The sequence below is a fragment of the Elephas maximus genome, chromosome 14 (genome assembly GCF_024166365.1).
Source record: "Elephas maximus indicus isolate mEleMax1 chromosome 14, mEleMax1 primary haplotype, whole genome shotgun sequence".
Taxonomy (NCBI): domain Eukaryota; kingdom Metazoa; phylum Chordata; class Mammalia; order Proboscidea; family Elephantidae; genus Elephas; species Elephas maximus.
The window spans coordinates 1,952,551-1,965,428 of NC_064832.1; the positions used below are offsets into that span (position 1 = coordinate 1,952,551).

Sequence of the window (12,878 nt, forward strand, 5' to 3'; positions counted from 1 at the left end):
CAAAAAAGGGACTTATTGTCACTACATTAACGTAAAGTCCTTAATACACCAAAAGGTGAAAACTTAATATTGTATTCAACTCCTTAATGTTGTCTGGTCTCTTCACTCAGATTAAATATTCCAATTTTCTATGATGAGATTAAATACCCTGAAAAAAATTCCAGTGTAGTTATGAGACATAATCCATTGCAAATTCATCATCAGTATCTCAGAGAGAGACAAGGTACACAGTGATGAGATCCCCTTTCACTTAAAGCAAAGTAAGACTTCTAACGCAATACCATGTTTGGTGTCAGTTAGAAGGCTCGATATGCCTTAGAAATTGGTGGATTCTATCTGATTCTACTGCCTGAACTGCTTCTGATTTGGAATAAGAGTAATTCTCTCAGGAATTCACAGACTAGTTTATTTCCAAACATCCCATAAGCCAAAGTTTCCAGTCACACAAGATCATCACACCGTTGGCCCCGCACACCAAACATAGGGCAAGTGGAATGACTTTGGGTAAATGGAAAGTAATGTTATTTGATTACAGTAATAGTAATAAAGGTACTGGAGCTACCTCTTTTGGATTTCAGCCTCGTTGAAATGATATGATTCTAGAATTCATGACCTATGAATCTGACCAAATGTTCACAATTGCTTATTTCTTAACTACTTTGCCTTTAATCAGGCTTCTTTCCATTCCACAGACCCCTGAACTCTGCTTGCCTCTAGTCTCACCAAGCATTAAAAAGTGAAGTGTGTTCCCCCCACCCCTTATCAGCTTCTAGGAATCACCTAGCCACAGAGAAACTCTTGTCCTCTCAGACTCCATTGGCCATTTCCCATTGTTTGTCAGGCTTCTCCTTAAAAAAATTCTGCTAATCTCAGCTTGCTTCTCCTTATCCTATGATAGAAGTCTTCTTCTGTTTGACTTTGAGTCACTTGCAAATTTATGAGATCAGATCATTGTCACAATTGTCTTTCTTAATGAATAAAACCTCTCCTTAAATAACTCCAAATTTGTTCTTATTTGACAAATTTAAAGTCAACTGGCACAATTTTACCATCTAAGTTTTTATTATAACCAATGTTTGCCATGTCTGGGGAAAAACAATTGCTTGCCCATTATCTCCTTACTTTCTAGAGAGGGCAAATGAATTATTCCGTCCTTGCTCTTGATTTGGAAAGTTTTCAAAGATGAACAAGCATTTGACCCCACTTAATTTCTGGTGCTATCTTTTTACTTTCTGCATACTCATCACTTTTTAATGCCTTCTTTCGTGGGTTTGTGACTCATTTACCTCTTTCAGAAAGGCTCAGTAGAGTTTCTCATCCAGAGCCCCTTTCTTCTTTTCCACATGTTTTAGTGTCTAGCATTACTTTCTGGCCTTGGCTTTTTGTTCCTCAGTTTATACATTTTGTCTTGTATGGCTTCTCTTGGCAAGAGATGCAAAATCTGAGTTCTACTGCCTGGACAGCATACACCCTTCAAACAATCTTGCCAATTTCCCCTCAAGATAATGATCTCAAGGTTGATACAATTTGTAACATGTGTCAGCACTTCATTGTTATTTATTGTTAAATAATCCATTTTATGCACATACCACTTGTGTTTACCAATCATTAGCTGATGTGCAATATCTACATGTATAAGTCAGTGACATTGATTACATTCTTCAAGTTGCGCTACAATTCTCGCTATCCTTCTTTGCATTATTCCACCAGCATTACCTTAAACTCCCTACCCTCTAAGCTTCCCATCCAATCTTTCAAGTTGCTGTTCTCAATTCGATCTCACGTGGATGTTCCTTTAAAAGAGCGCAATTCTCAAAGCAGACACACTTTATGAATTAAAATAAGTTAATTTTTGGTTCAAAGAAGACTCCAGGGGATAGTTTTAGTTTACGGTTTCAAGTTTAAAGATTATCTCAGGGCACTAATTTCAGGAGCTCTCCTAGCCTCAATGGCTCCAGAAATTTTAGATACCATTGAGAATGTGAAATTTTGTTTTGCATTCCCCTCTCCATTTTGATCAGGATCTGTCTATAGAATGGCCCAGCAATCCCACTTCTAGGTATATACCCAAGTGCCTTAAGGGCTGAGAAGTGAACAGACATAGGTACACCAATGTTCTTTGCAGCCCTATTCACAATAGCCGAAAGGTGGAAACAAACTAAAAGTCCATCAGCAAATACCTAAGCAAAATGTGATACATGCATGCAATGGAATACTACTAAGCCAGAAAGAGAAACAAATTACTGATACTTACTCCAACATGTGTGAACCTTGAAGACATTATGCTGACTGAAATAAGCCAATTACAAAAGGACAAATATTGTAAGATCTCACTGATATGAAATGAAAAGTATAGGCAAATACATAGTGATTGAAGTTTATTAGTGGTTATTGGGGGTAAAAGAGAGGGGAGAAGGGGATTCACTCTTTGGGAAGCAGTGGATTTTTATTTATGTTGATGGGAAACGACATCTATTAAGGGTAATGTTTGTACAATTGATTAATGTAATTTATATCACTAAAATGTACACCAAAAAATGTTGAATTGACACATATAGTGTTTACAGAAAAAGAAGGGGTGTGCAGTGGTTGAGGCTGCTTGTGCACAACCAAACACCTCACAGGATTTGTTTTCTTGGTTTGGAGGCTTAGGGTCATGGTTTTGAGTGATATTCCAATCAATTAGCCCAATATTGTTTCTAAGTACTTCTGTTTTCTACCTCCTAATTTGTTGTGTAGTGACTGGGGTCTTAAAAGCTAGCAAGTTGCCACTCAAGATGTCTCCATTCACTGGAGCAACAGAGCAAGAAGGAGGGTCATGGATTGAAAGAGAACATCAGATACATGTCTGGCCGCCTCATGAACAGCTGCCTGATTTGTCATGAGACCAGAAGAACTAGATGGAACTAGACTACTATTAATGAGTACTTTGATCTCCGTTTATTTTTTCTGCCTTTCTTTCTTTCATTAATGTTTTGTAGCTTTCTTTGTATAGATACTGTATATATTTTATTACAATTATACTTAAATATTTCATTTTTGGTGCTAATGTAAATGATATTGTGCTTTTAATTTCAATTTGAATTTACCAATGCTGTTTTTATAAAGAAGAAAACCCTGGTGGTATAGTGGTTAAGAGCTCAGGCTGCTAACCAAAAGGTCAGCAGTTCAAATCCACCATGCTGTCCTTGGAAACTCTATGGGGCAGTTCTACTCTGTCCTATAAGGTTGCTATGAGTTGGAGTCAATTCAACAGCAATGGGCTTGGTGGGTTTTTTGGTTACATAGAAACTAATTGACATTTGCATATTGATCTTGTATACTGCAACCTTGCTGTAACCAGTTATTAGTTCCAGGATTTTTTTGTTGAGTCTTTGGGATTTTCTATCAAGCACGGCATCTGTAAATAAATCCAGTTTTATTTTTTCCCTTCTTTTCCTATCTGTATACATTTTATTGTCTCATCATATCACTTCCAGTAAAATGTTGGATAGGATTGATGAGAGGGAGTCACACTTGCTTTGTTCCTGAACTTAGAGGGAAAACATGCAATCCCTCACCTTTAAATATGAAGTCATTTTTGTTGTTAGTCGCCGTTAAGTCAATGTTGAATCACAGTGACCCTATGTGATAGAGTAGAACTGCCCCATAGAATATTCTAGAATGTAATCGTTATGGGAGCAGATTGCCAGGTCTTTCTCCCACAGAGTCACTGGAAGGTTTTGAACTGTCAATATTTTGTTAGCAGGGGAGCTCTTAATCAAGTATGACGCTAGCTGTGGGATTTCGTGGATATTCTTTATTGAGTTGAGAAAGTTTCCCTGTTTATTGAGAGTTTTTAACACAAATGGGTGACAATATTTATTATATCTTAGTAGAATATACTTTAAATTTACACCAACTTAACTTTTTTTTAACTTCAGTGAAATTTAGAAATTTTATTCCTATGCAGCTTTATTCTGTCCCTTTTTTGTATTACTGATATACAGATCGCATCCATATATGTTATAAATCCAACAGTACATTGTTATAATTATTATTTTGTATCTTATCAATTTTAAGAAAGCAGAGAGAAGAAAAAAAGCAAGTATATATTCATAGAGTTTCTTATATTAGCTTTTTAAATTAACTTTTATTACCTTCATTTCTTCCTGTTGATTTGAGTTACCATAGGCCGTTGTTTTCTTACTCCAGCACACCTTTGTCCTAACCTCTTACTTTATCACATTAACGTTAAATATACTTCATTTCTAAATATTGTAACCCCAACAACAACAGTATGTGTCTATCTCCAATCCTATACTTTACTGGGAATAATACAGCTGCGAATGGCATCAACAGTGAGACAGTTTTTGCCCGTAAGTTTAACAAAAATGAATAAATAAAATCTCCTGTATAGGCAGGAATGTGTGTAAATGGAATGCTGTAGGTAGGAGCACAGATTTGTCATGTGTCTGGGAGATTAGTTGGTGGCATTTACAGAAATTCCAAAGCTATTTGATCAATTAATTACTCCCAAATAATGTATTTTAAGACATTAGGTGTGCATATGTATAAAAATATATATTTTAGAACTATCACAATTTGTTTGCAATATGAAACAATAAGAATTTTAAAATGGTGCATGCAGACCAAGGTGCATGCAGACCAAGGTGCCCATCAACGCATGAATGGATTAATAAATTATGGTATATTCACACCATGGAATACTACACATTGATAAAGAAGAGTGATGAATCTGTGAAACATTTTATAACGTGGAGGAATCTGGAAGGCATTATGCTGAGTGAAATTAGTCCGTTGCAAAAGGACAAATATTATATAAGACCACTATTGGAAGAACTAGAGAAATAGTTTAAACAGAGAAGAAAATACTCTTTGAGAGTTACGAGAGGGGGGAGGGAGGGAGGGTGGGAGAGGGGTACTCACTGATTAGATAGTAGATAAGAACTACTTTAGGTGAGGGGAAAGACAACACACAATACAGGCGAGGTCAGCACAACTGGACTAAACCAAAAGCAAAGAAGTTTCCAGAATAAACGGAGTGCTTCAAAGGCCAGCATAGCATGGCCGGGGGTTTGGGGACCATGGTTTCAGGGGACATCTAAGTCAATTGGCATAACAAAATCTATTAAAAAAACATTCTGCATCCCACCTTGGAGGGTGGCTTCTGGGGTCTTTAATGCTAGCAAGCAGCCATCTAAGATGCATCAATTGGTCTCAACCCACCTGGATCAAAGGAGAATGAAGAACACCAAGGACACAAGGTAATTATGAGCCCAAGAGACAGAAAGGCCACATAAACCTCAGATTACATCAGCCAGAGACCAGAAGAGCTAGATGGTGCTCAGCTGCAACCGATGACTGCCCTGACAGGGAACACAACAGAGAACCCCTGAGGGAGCAGCAGAGCAGTGGGATGCAGACCCCAAATTCTCATAATAAGGCCCGACTTAATGTTCTGACTGAGACTAGAAGGACTCTGGTGGTCATGGCCTGCAGACCTTCTGTTGGCCTTAGGACAGGAACCACTCCCAAAGCCAAATCTTCAGACAGGGATCAGACTGGACAACGGGTTGGAGAGGGATGCTGGTGAGGAGTGAGCTTCTTGGATCAAGTGGACACTTGAGACTGTGTTGGTATCTCCTCCCTGGAGGGGGCGTGAGGGAGTGGGTGGGGTTAGAAGCTGGTGAAAAGGACATGAAAAGAGAGAGTGGAGGGAGGGAGTGGGTTATCTCATTGGGGGAGAGCAATTGAGAGTATGAAGCAAGGTGCATATAAGTTTTTTGTGTGAGAGACTGACTTGATTTGTAAACTTTCACTTAAAGCACAATAAAAATTAAAAAAAAGGAAAAAATATATGCATATTCTGAAGTACACACAAACATTGAAAAAAACATTGAAAAGCAAGGATTAAATATATTTGTAACAGTATTGGTAAATGCTCTGAAAAATATGTTAAGTGAAAAATAAGCATATAGAACAAAGCATGGGAAGATCTCACATATGCTGAAATGTACCTTTTTTTGCAGTTGTATGTCACAAATTGGCAGAAAACTGAAAGAAAAGAAATGCAATAAAACATTTTAGAATGGAAAATGGAGTGAAGTCTGAGAGGATATTTAAGTTTCTTATTTTCTGATAACTTGATTATTTTATATGACAGATGGACTTACACATATTTATGATAAATAAAAACAAAAATAACATCAAAATAGGTACTAAAGGCAAGCGACATAGCTGATCACTTGTGTCCGGATATGAGTTCATGAATTTAAAAAAATTTTGTTTTTCACTTTCCATTAAATATAAAGTTCCACACAGTCTATTGAGGGAAGAAACCCAACAACAAATTATTCCACAGTTGATGACATGGGTCTCATAACAGGAAATCCTATTGGGTAAGCCAACTCTCCAACCACAGACCTAAATTTTTGCACTACAAAGCTTCCACGTCCATAATAACAGCATCTTCCGGGAAATGATCGTCCTCCTCAGGAATCTTCCCCAATACACTTAATTAACTCTCATTCTAATTAGTCAATAGTAACTTCTTATAAAAATGCAGGACAAACACAAGACTCATTTGAACCTGTGTGTGCCAATGGGGAAAAGACTATAACTCAGTAAATGCATAGGAAACCTGAGCAATAGCAATATTTGAACAGAAATGTGCTTTCTGTTGGGCAAGAGACCCACCTCATCCAGCCTTTCTTACTGTATGAGAAAGTGCTCTCTGTCAACCTCATTCTCAGCCTTCACTTCCCCAGCATTTTAAAGAATGGACACCAGAAATTAGGGAAAGTGCGTTACTATTAGGTAAGTGGATTTCTCCCAAGCCTGTAAGCATCTACTATAAATTTCCCCACTCACGTTATCTCTTTATATGTCTAAATAAGTACATCCATTTTACCTGATTATATTCACTGCCTTTTAGGAAAATCAGCCATTATTATACTTTAATTTTGGTTATTAGACCCATGGCAGCTACATGCTCTTTATGAACAATTGAGGGGCAGAATAGGATGTGCAGATACTTCTAGGATTCTATTCAGTCTTTAAAGAGCCCATGCATGATCTGCTTAATGTGAAAACTTGATAAAAACTTCGGTGATCCAGTTCTAATCTATCATATGTGCAAGACATATTTCACTGCCCTAGACAACCAGAAGGTAAATTATTCTAGCCTGCTCTTAAAGACTATGTTATTATAATTTACTGCGTATTAGTTTAAAATTATAGTTTGTAAGATGTAACTCCCTGAGACCACTCTACCCACCAACCCTAATGCCCTTAAAATGCCCCTCAGGACACAGTAGAATCAATTAGAGAACCAACAAAAGAGGCAGGTTCTGAGGATGTAAGTGAATGAAGTAAATGTCACTTTTCTTAAGTTTCTGCCGGCAAAGATCAGCATGCCTCAGAAAAGAGCCGACATAACAGAATTCTTGCTCACGGGACTTCCTGATGCCTGGATGCTACAGAGACTGTATGCAGCCCTCTTCTTCCTCACTTACCTGACAGCACTGATGGGGACCCTCCTCACTGTCACCCTCACTGCCATTGACCGGCGTCTCCAAGCCCCCACGCACTTCTTCCTGAAAAATTTGTCCTTAATTGACACACGCTATATTTCTGTCACTGTCCCCAAGTCCATCATGAACTCTCTAACACCCGTTCCATCTCCTTCCTGGGATGTGCCTCACAGATTTTTCTTGTTATTTTTTTCGGGGGCACAGAGTTTGCCCTCCTTACAGTCACGTCCTATGACCGCTATGCTGCCATCTGCCATCCTCTGCACTATGAGACCATTATGAGTAGAGGTGCCTGTGTGCAGATGGTGGCTGCATCGTGGCTCAGTGGGTGTGGCTATGGATCCATTCACGTAGCAGGTACACTTTCTGTGGGCCCAACGTAGTTCATCAGTTTTTCTGTGATATTCCATCATTGCTTACACTTGCTTGTTCTGGGGAGCATATTTTAGAATATGTATTTATCAATGCTAGCTGTTGTTTTGCTTTTGTATGTTTCATTTTAATGGTTGTGTCCTATGTTCATATTTTCTCATCGGTCTTAAGTATTCCATCCACTCAAGGAAGGTACAAAACTGTCTCCACCTGCATGCCCCACCTAACTGTGGTGACCTTGTTTCTCTCTTCTGGATTTATTGCGTACTTAGGTTCGGCCTCGGAATCCCCATCATCAGTGAACCTCTTTATGTCTGTGTTATACTCCTTGTTACCTCCTACTGTGAATCCTGTCATTTATAGTTTGAGAAACAGGAACATGAAGGTGGCCCTTAGTAAAATCTTTGGTGGAGAAATAGCCTCAAAGATGTAAATGTCTAAAACATTATTTTAATATTTACTAACGTATATCAGATTATTCGGTTTACAGGAATCTGTTTAAGGAAGGCTGCTGGTGCAATGGTTAAGCTCTTGGCTGCTAACCAAAAGTGACTTAGAGGGTCACTATGAGCCAGAATTGACTCAACAGGCATACAACAACAACAAGATTAAAAAAAAAAAACTTAGACATCTATTATCTCATTTTTTCTGCCGCATAGAATGACACATTTTATAGCATCAGATGGGTCTCGATGTCAAAAGTGTCTTGGCAACTTCTAATTCACTGGAAATCTTCCAAGCATTAAGTTCTCATCAATAAGAGCCAGGCTTGGGGTAATATTGTTCATTTCAGATTCATCTTCACCAATGCCATTCACTTTCCTAGTTGGGGCAATTTTATGATAGTTTAAAAATTTACATATTTTAAAACAGTACCCCATTTCATTCTTTCAGTAGTTAAAATGAAGGTGAGTAATTTCAAATTTGTTGTTTTTTTTTTCTCCTTGTTTGTATTGACAAGGACATTATTTACGAACTCAGGGTTTTATAATAAATGTTAATTTCCCAATTGTGGCTTTGCAAATATTACACGCAGAATATTCTTTAAGAGAATTTGTAAACAGAGTCTATTGGTAACGGATGTCATTGGTCAATCACATAAGGACAATTTTAAGACTAGTGATAGTGAATGGTCAAATTGCATAACTCTCATTACATAGTTCAATCTGAGAAAGAATATGTAATGTTAAACATACAGGAGTAGCATAAGTTATGAGAAACCAAAATTCTTTCATGTCCACACTTTGTATTCTTAAATTTTAAACTTTAGAAACATGTATTTATAAGTTGAATTGAATCTACTTGTTTTTATGTTGTGAGTTGCTGTTGAGTCTTTTTGAACTCATAAAGACCCTGTGTACAACATAAAGAAACACTGCCCCATCCTGCGCCATCCTCACAATCGTTGGTATATTTGAGCCCATTGTTGCAGTCACTGTGTCAATCCATCTCGTTCAGGGTCTTCCACTTTTTCGCTGACCCTTTATTTTACCAAGCATGATGTCCTTCTCCACGGACTGGTCCCCCTGATAACATGCCCAAAGTATGTGATACAAAGTCTTTCCATCCTGACCTCCAAGGAGCACTCTGGCTGCACTTCTTCCAAGACAGGTTTGTTTGTTCTGGCAGTCTATAGTGTAGTCAATATTCTTCTCCAACAGCATAATTCAAATGCATCAATTCTTTTTCGGTCTTCTTTATTCAACTTCTTTATCCAGCTTTCCCATGAATATGAAGTGCTTGAAAACACCATGGTTCAGGTCAGGGGAACTTTAGTCCTCAACTTTACTTTTTCACGCTTCAAAGAGGTGTTCTGCAGCAGACTTGCCCAGTGCAATACGTCGTTTAATTTCTTGACTGTTGCTTCTGTGGGTGTTGATTGTGAGTCCAATAAAATTAAATGCTTAACAACTTCAATATTTTCTCCCTTTACCATGATCTTGGTTATTGCGAAGATTTTTGTAAGGATTTTTGTTTTCTTTGTGTTGAGGTGTAATCCACACTGAAGGCTGTGGTTTTTGATCTTCATCAGTAAGTGCTTCAAGTCCTCTTCACTTTCAGCAAGCAAGGTTGTGTCATTTGCATATTGCAGGTTGCTAGTGAGTCCTGATGCCATGTTCTTCTTCATATAGTCTAACTTCTTGAATTATTTATTCAGCATACAGATTGAATAAGTATGGTGAAAGGATGCAACCCGGACACACACCTTTCCTGACTTTAAACCGTGCACTATCCCCTTGTTTTGATTGACCAATGCCTCTTGGTCTGTGTACAGGTTCTGCATGAGCACAATTACGTGTTCTGGAATTTTAATTCTTCTCATGTTTATCCATAATTTTCTAGGATCCACAAAGTCGAATGCCTGTGTGTAGTCACTAAAGCGAGGGTAAACATCTTTCTGGTTTTCTCTGTCTTCAGCCAAGCGCGTGCACGAGTGTGTGTGTGTGTGTATAAAGGAAACCTGCTGGTGCAATGGTTAACTGCTCAGCTGCTAACTGAAAGGTTGGAGGTTCAAACCCACCAACCACTCCATGATGGTCTGCTTCCATAATGATTATGGCCTTGGGAATACTATGAGGCAGTTCAACCCTATCCTATAAAGTTGCTATGAGTAGAAATTGACATGACAACAATGGTGAGTGGATATTATATATATATATATATATTACATTAAATATATGACTGCCTGTGTGGACAAACGGTTAAGTATTTCAAGAATAATCAAAAGGTTGACATTTCAAATACATCCAGCAGCACCTCCAAAGAATGTCTTGGGGACCTGTTTCCAAAAGAACACAGCCATTGAAAACCGTATGGAGTGCAATTCTACTGTCACACATTAGGTCGCTATGTGTCACAATCAATTCAGTGACAACTGGGGGTTTATGTATGTATATAAAATAGGTTTCTACCCACTATGCATTCATCAAGATACTTTGCAATTTTGGCAAAGCTACTAGATTCATCTTTCTTTTTCTATAATATGTATAATACATTAATTTGCTATTTAAATATTGAAGTCCTTATCAACTATAGGCAATAAGGACATTAATGTTTAAATAGCAAATTAATGTATTAATGTATTAAATAGCAAATTAACGTATTCCCACACAGCGCACTGAGTGACCCACAAAAAAACAAAAATAACCCATTGCCATTGAGTCGATTCCAACTCATAGCAATTCTATAGGACAGAGTAGAGCTGTCCCATAGGGTATCCAAGAAGTGGTTGGTGCATTCGAACTGCCAATCTTTTGGTTAACATCCAAGGTCTTAACCACTACACCCCCAGGCACCACAATAAACTCAGTGCCACAGCAGAAGTATTCTATATACTTTTAAGACATCAGATATGACTATTTCCTATAACACAAATTATCTGGTAGATTGTGATATGTGGTTATAATGATTGAAGTGATGTCCCTGTTTAGGCAGGCAACTGGGTACTAGGTAAGGAGGTAGTGTATCAGTGAAACATTTGGTCTCAAATGGAAGCTTATACAGCCCACTATCCTAAAATAAGAAGGCAAATTATAGGCACTGATTTAGGTATGTGAGTAAAAGTTTTGGGAAACTGTGTGTGGTTCTCTTCCATTTGCTTATAATTCCTTATAAAACAATACAAGCTAGGTAATCATATGAGCGTGAGGATAGATCTGAAAGGGGTTGAAGTTTCAGAAGAGGGATGTAGATAAAGGAAACCTTTGGGAAAGTGGAGGAATAAATGAACTATAATTTTTTAAAATATTTTTTATTGCACTTTAAGTGAAAGTTTACAAATCAAGTCAGTCTGTCACATATAAGCTTATATACACCTTACTACAAACTCCCATTTACTCTCCCCCTAATGAGTCAGCCCGCTCCCTCCCTTCAGTCTGTCCTTTTGTGACAATTTTGCCAGTTTCTAACCCTCTCTACCCTCCCATCTCCCCTCCAGACAGGAGATGCCAACACAGTCTCAACTGTCCACCTGATACAAGTAGCTCACTCTTCATCGGCATGTCTCTCCAACCCATTGTCCAGTCCCTTCCACGTCTGATGAGCTGTCTTCGGGAATGGTTCCTGTCCTGGGCCAATAGCAGGTTTGGGGACCATGACCGCCGGGATTCCTCTAGTCTCAGTCAGACTGTTAAGTCTGGTCTTTTTATGAGAATTTGGGGTCTGCATCCCATGGTTCTCCTGCTCCCTCAGGGGTTCTCTGTTGTGCTCCCTGTCCGGGCAGTCATCGGTTGTGGCCGGGCACCATCTAGTTCTTCTGGTCTCAGGATGATGTAAGTCTCTAGTTCATGTGGCCCTTTCAGTCTCTTGGGCTCATAGTTATCGTGTGACCTTGGTGTTCTTCATTCTCCTTTGATCCAGGTGGGTTGAAACCAATTGATGCATCTTAGATGACCACTTGTTAGCATTTAAGACCCCAGACGCCACACTTCAAAGTGGGATGCAGTTTGTTTTCATAATAGAATTTACTTTGCCAATTGACTTAGAAGTCCCCTTAAGCCATAGTCCCCAAACCCCCGCCCTTGCTCCGCTGACCTTCAAAGCATTCAGTTTATCCCGGAAACTTCTTTGCTTTTGGTCCAGTCCAGTTGAGCTGACCTTCCCTGTATTCAGTATTGTCCTTCCCTTCACCTAAAACTAATCAGTAAATAACCCTCTCCCACCCTTCCTCCCTCCCTCCTCTCTTAACCACAAAAGAATGTGTTCTTCTCAGTTTATACTATTTCTCAAGATCTTATAATAGTGGTCTTATACAATATTTGTCCTTTTGCCTCTGACTAATTTCACTCAGCATAATGCCTTCCAGGTTCCTGCATGTTATGAAATGTTTCACAGATTCGTCATTGTTCTTTATCGATGCATAGTATTCCATTGTGTGAATATACCATAATTTATTTAACCACTCATCTGTTGGTGGACCCCATGGTTGCTTCCAGCTTTTTGCTATTGTAAACAGAGCTGCAATAAACATGG

At 38.5% G+C, this 12,878-nt stretch overlaps 1 pseudogene; it reads left to right on the top strand.

Moving 5' to 3' along the window:
* The first annotated feature begins 7,415 nt into the window (after positions 1 to 7,415).
* Positions 7,416 to 8,340, top strand: LOC126058386 (olfactory receptor 14A16-like; annotated as a pseudogene).
* Positions 8,341 to 12,878: the final 4,538 nt, after the last annotated feature.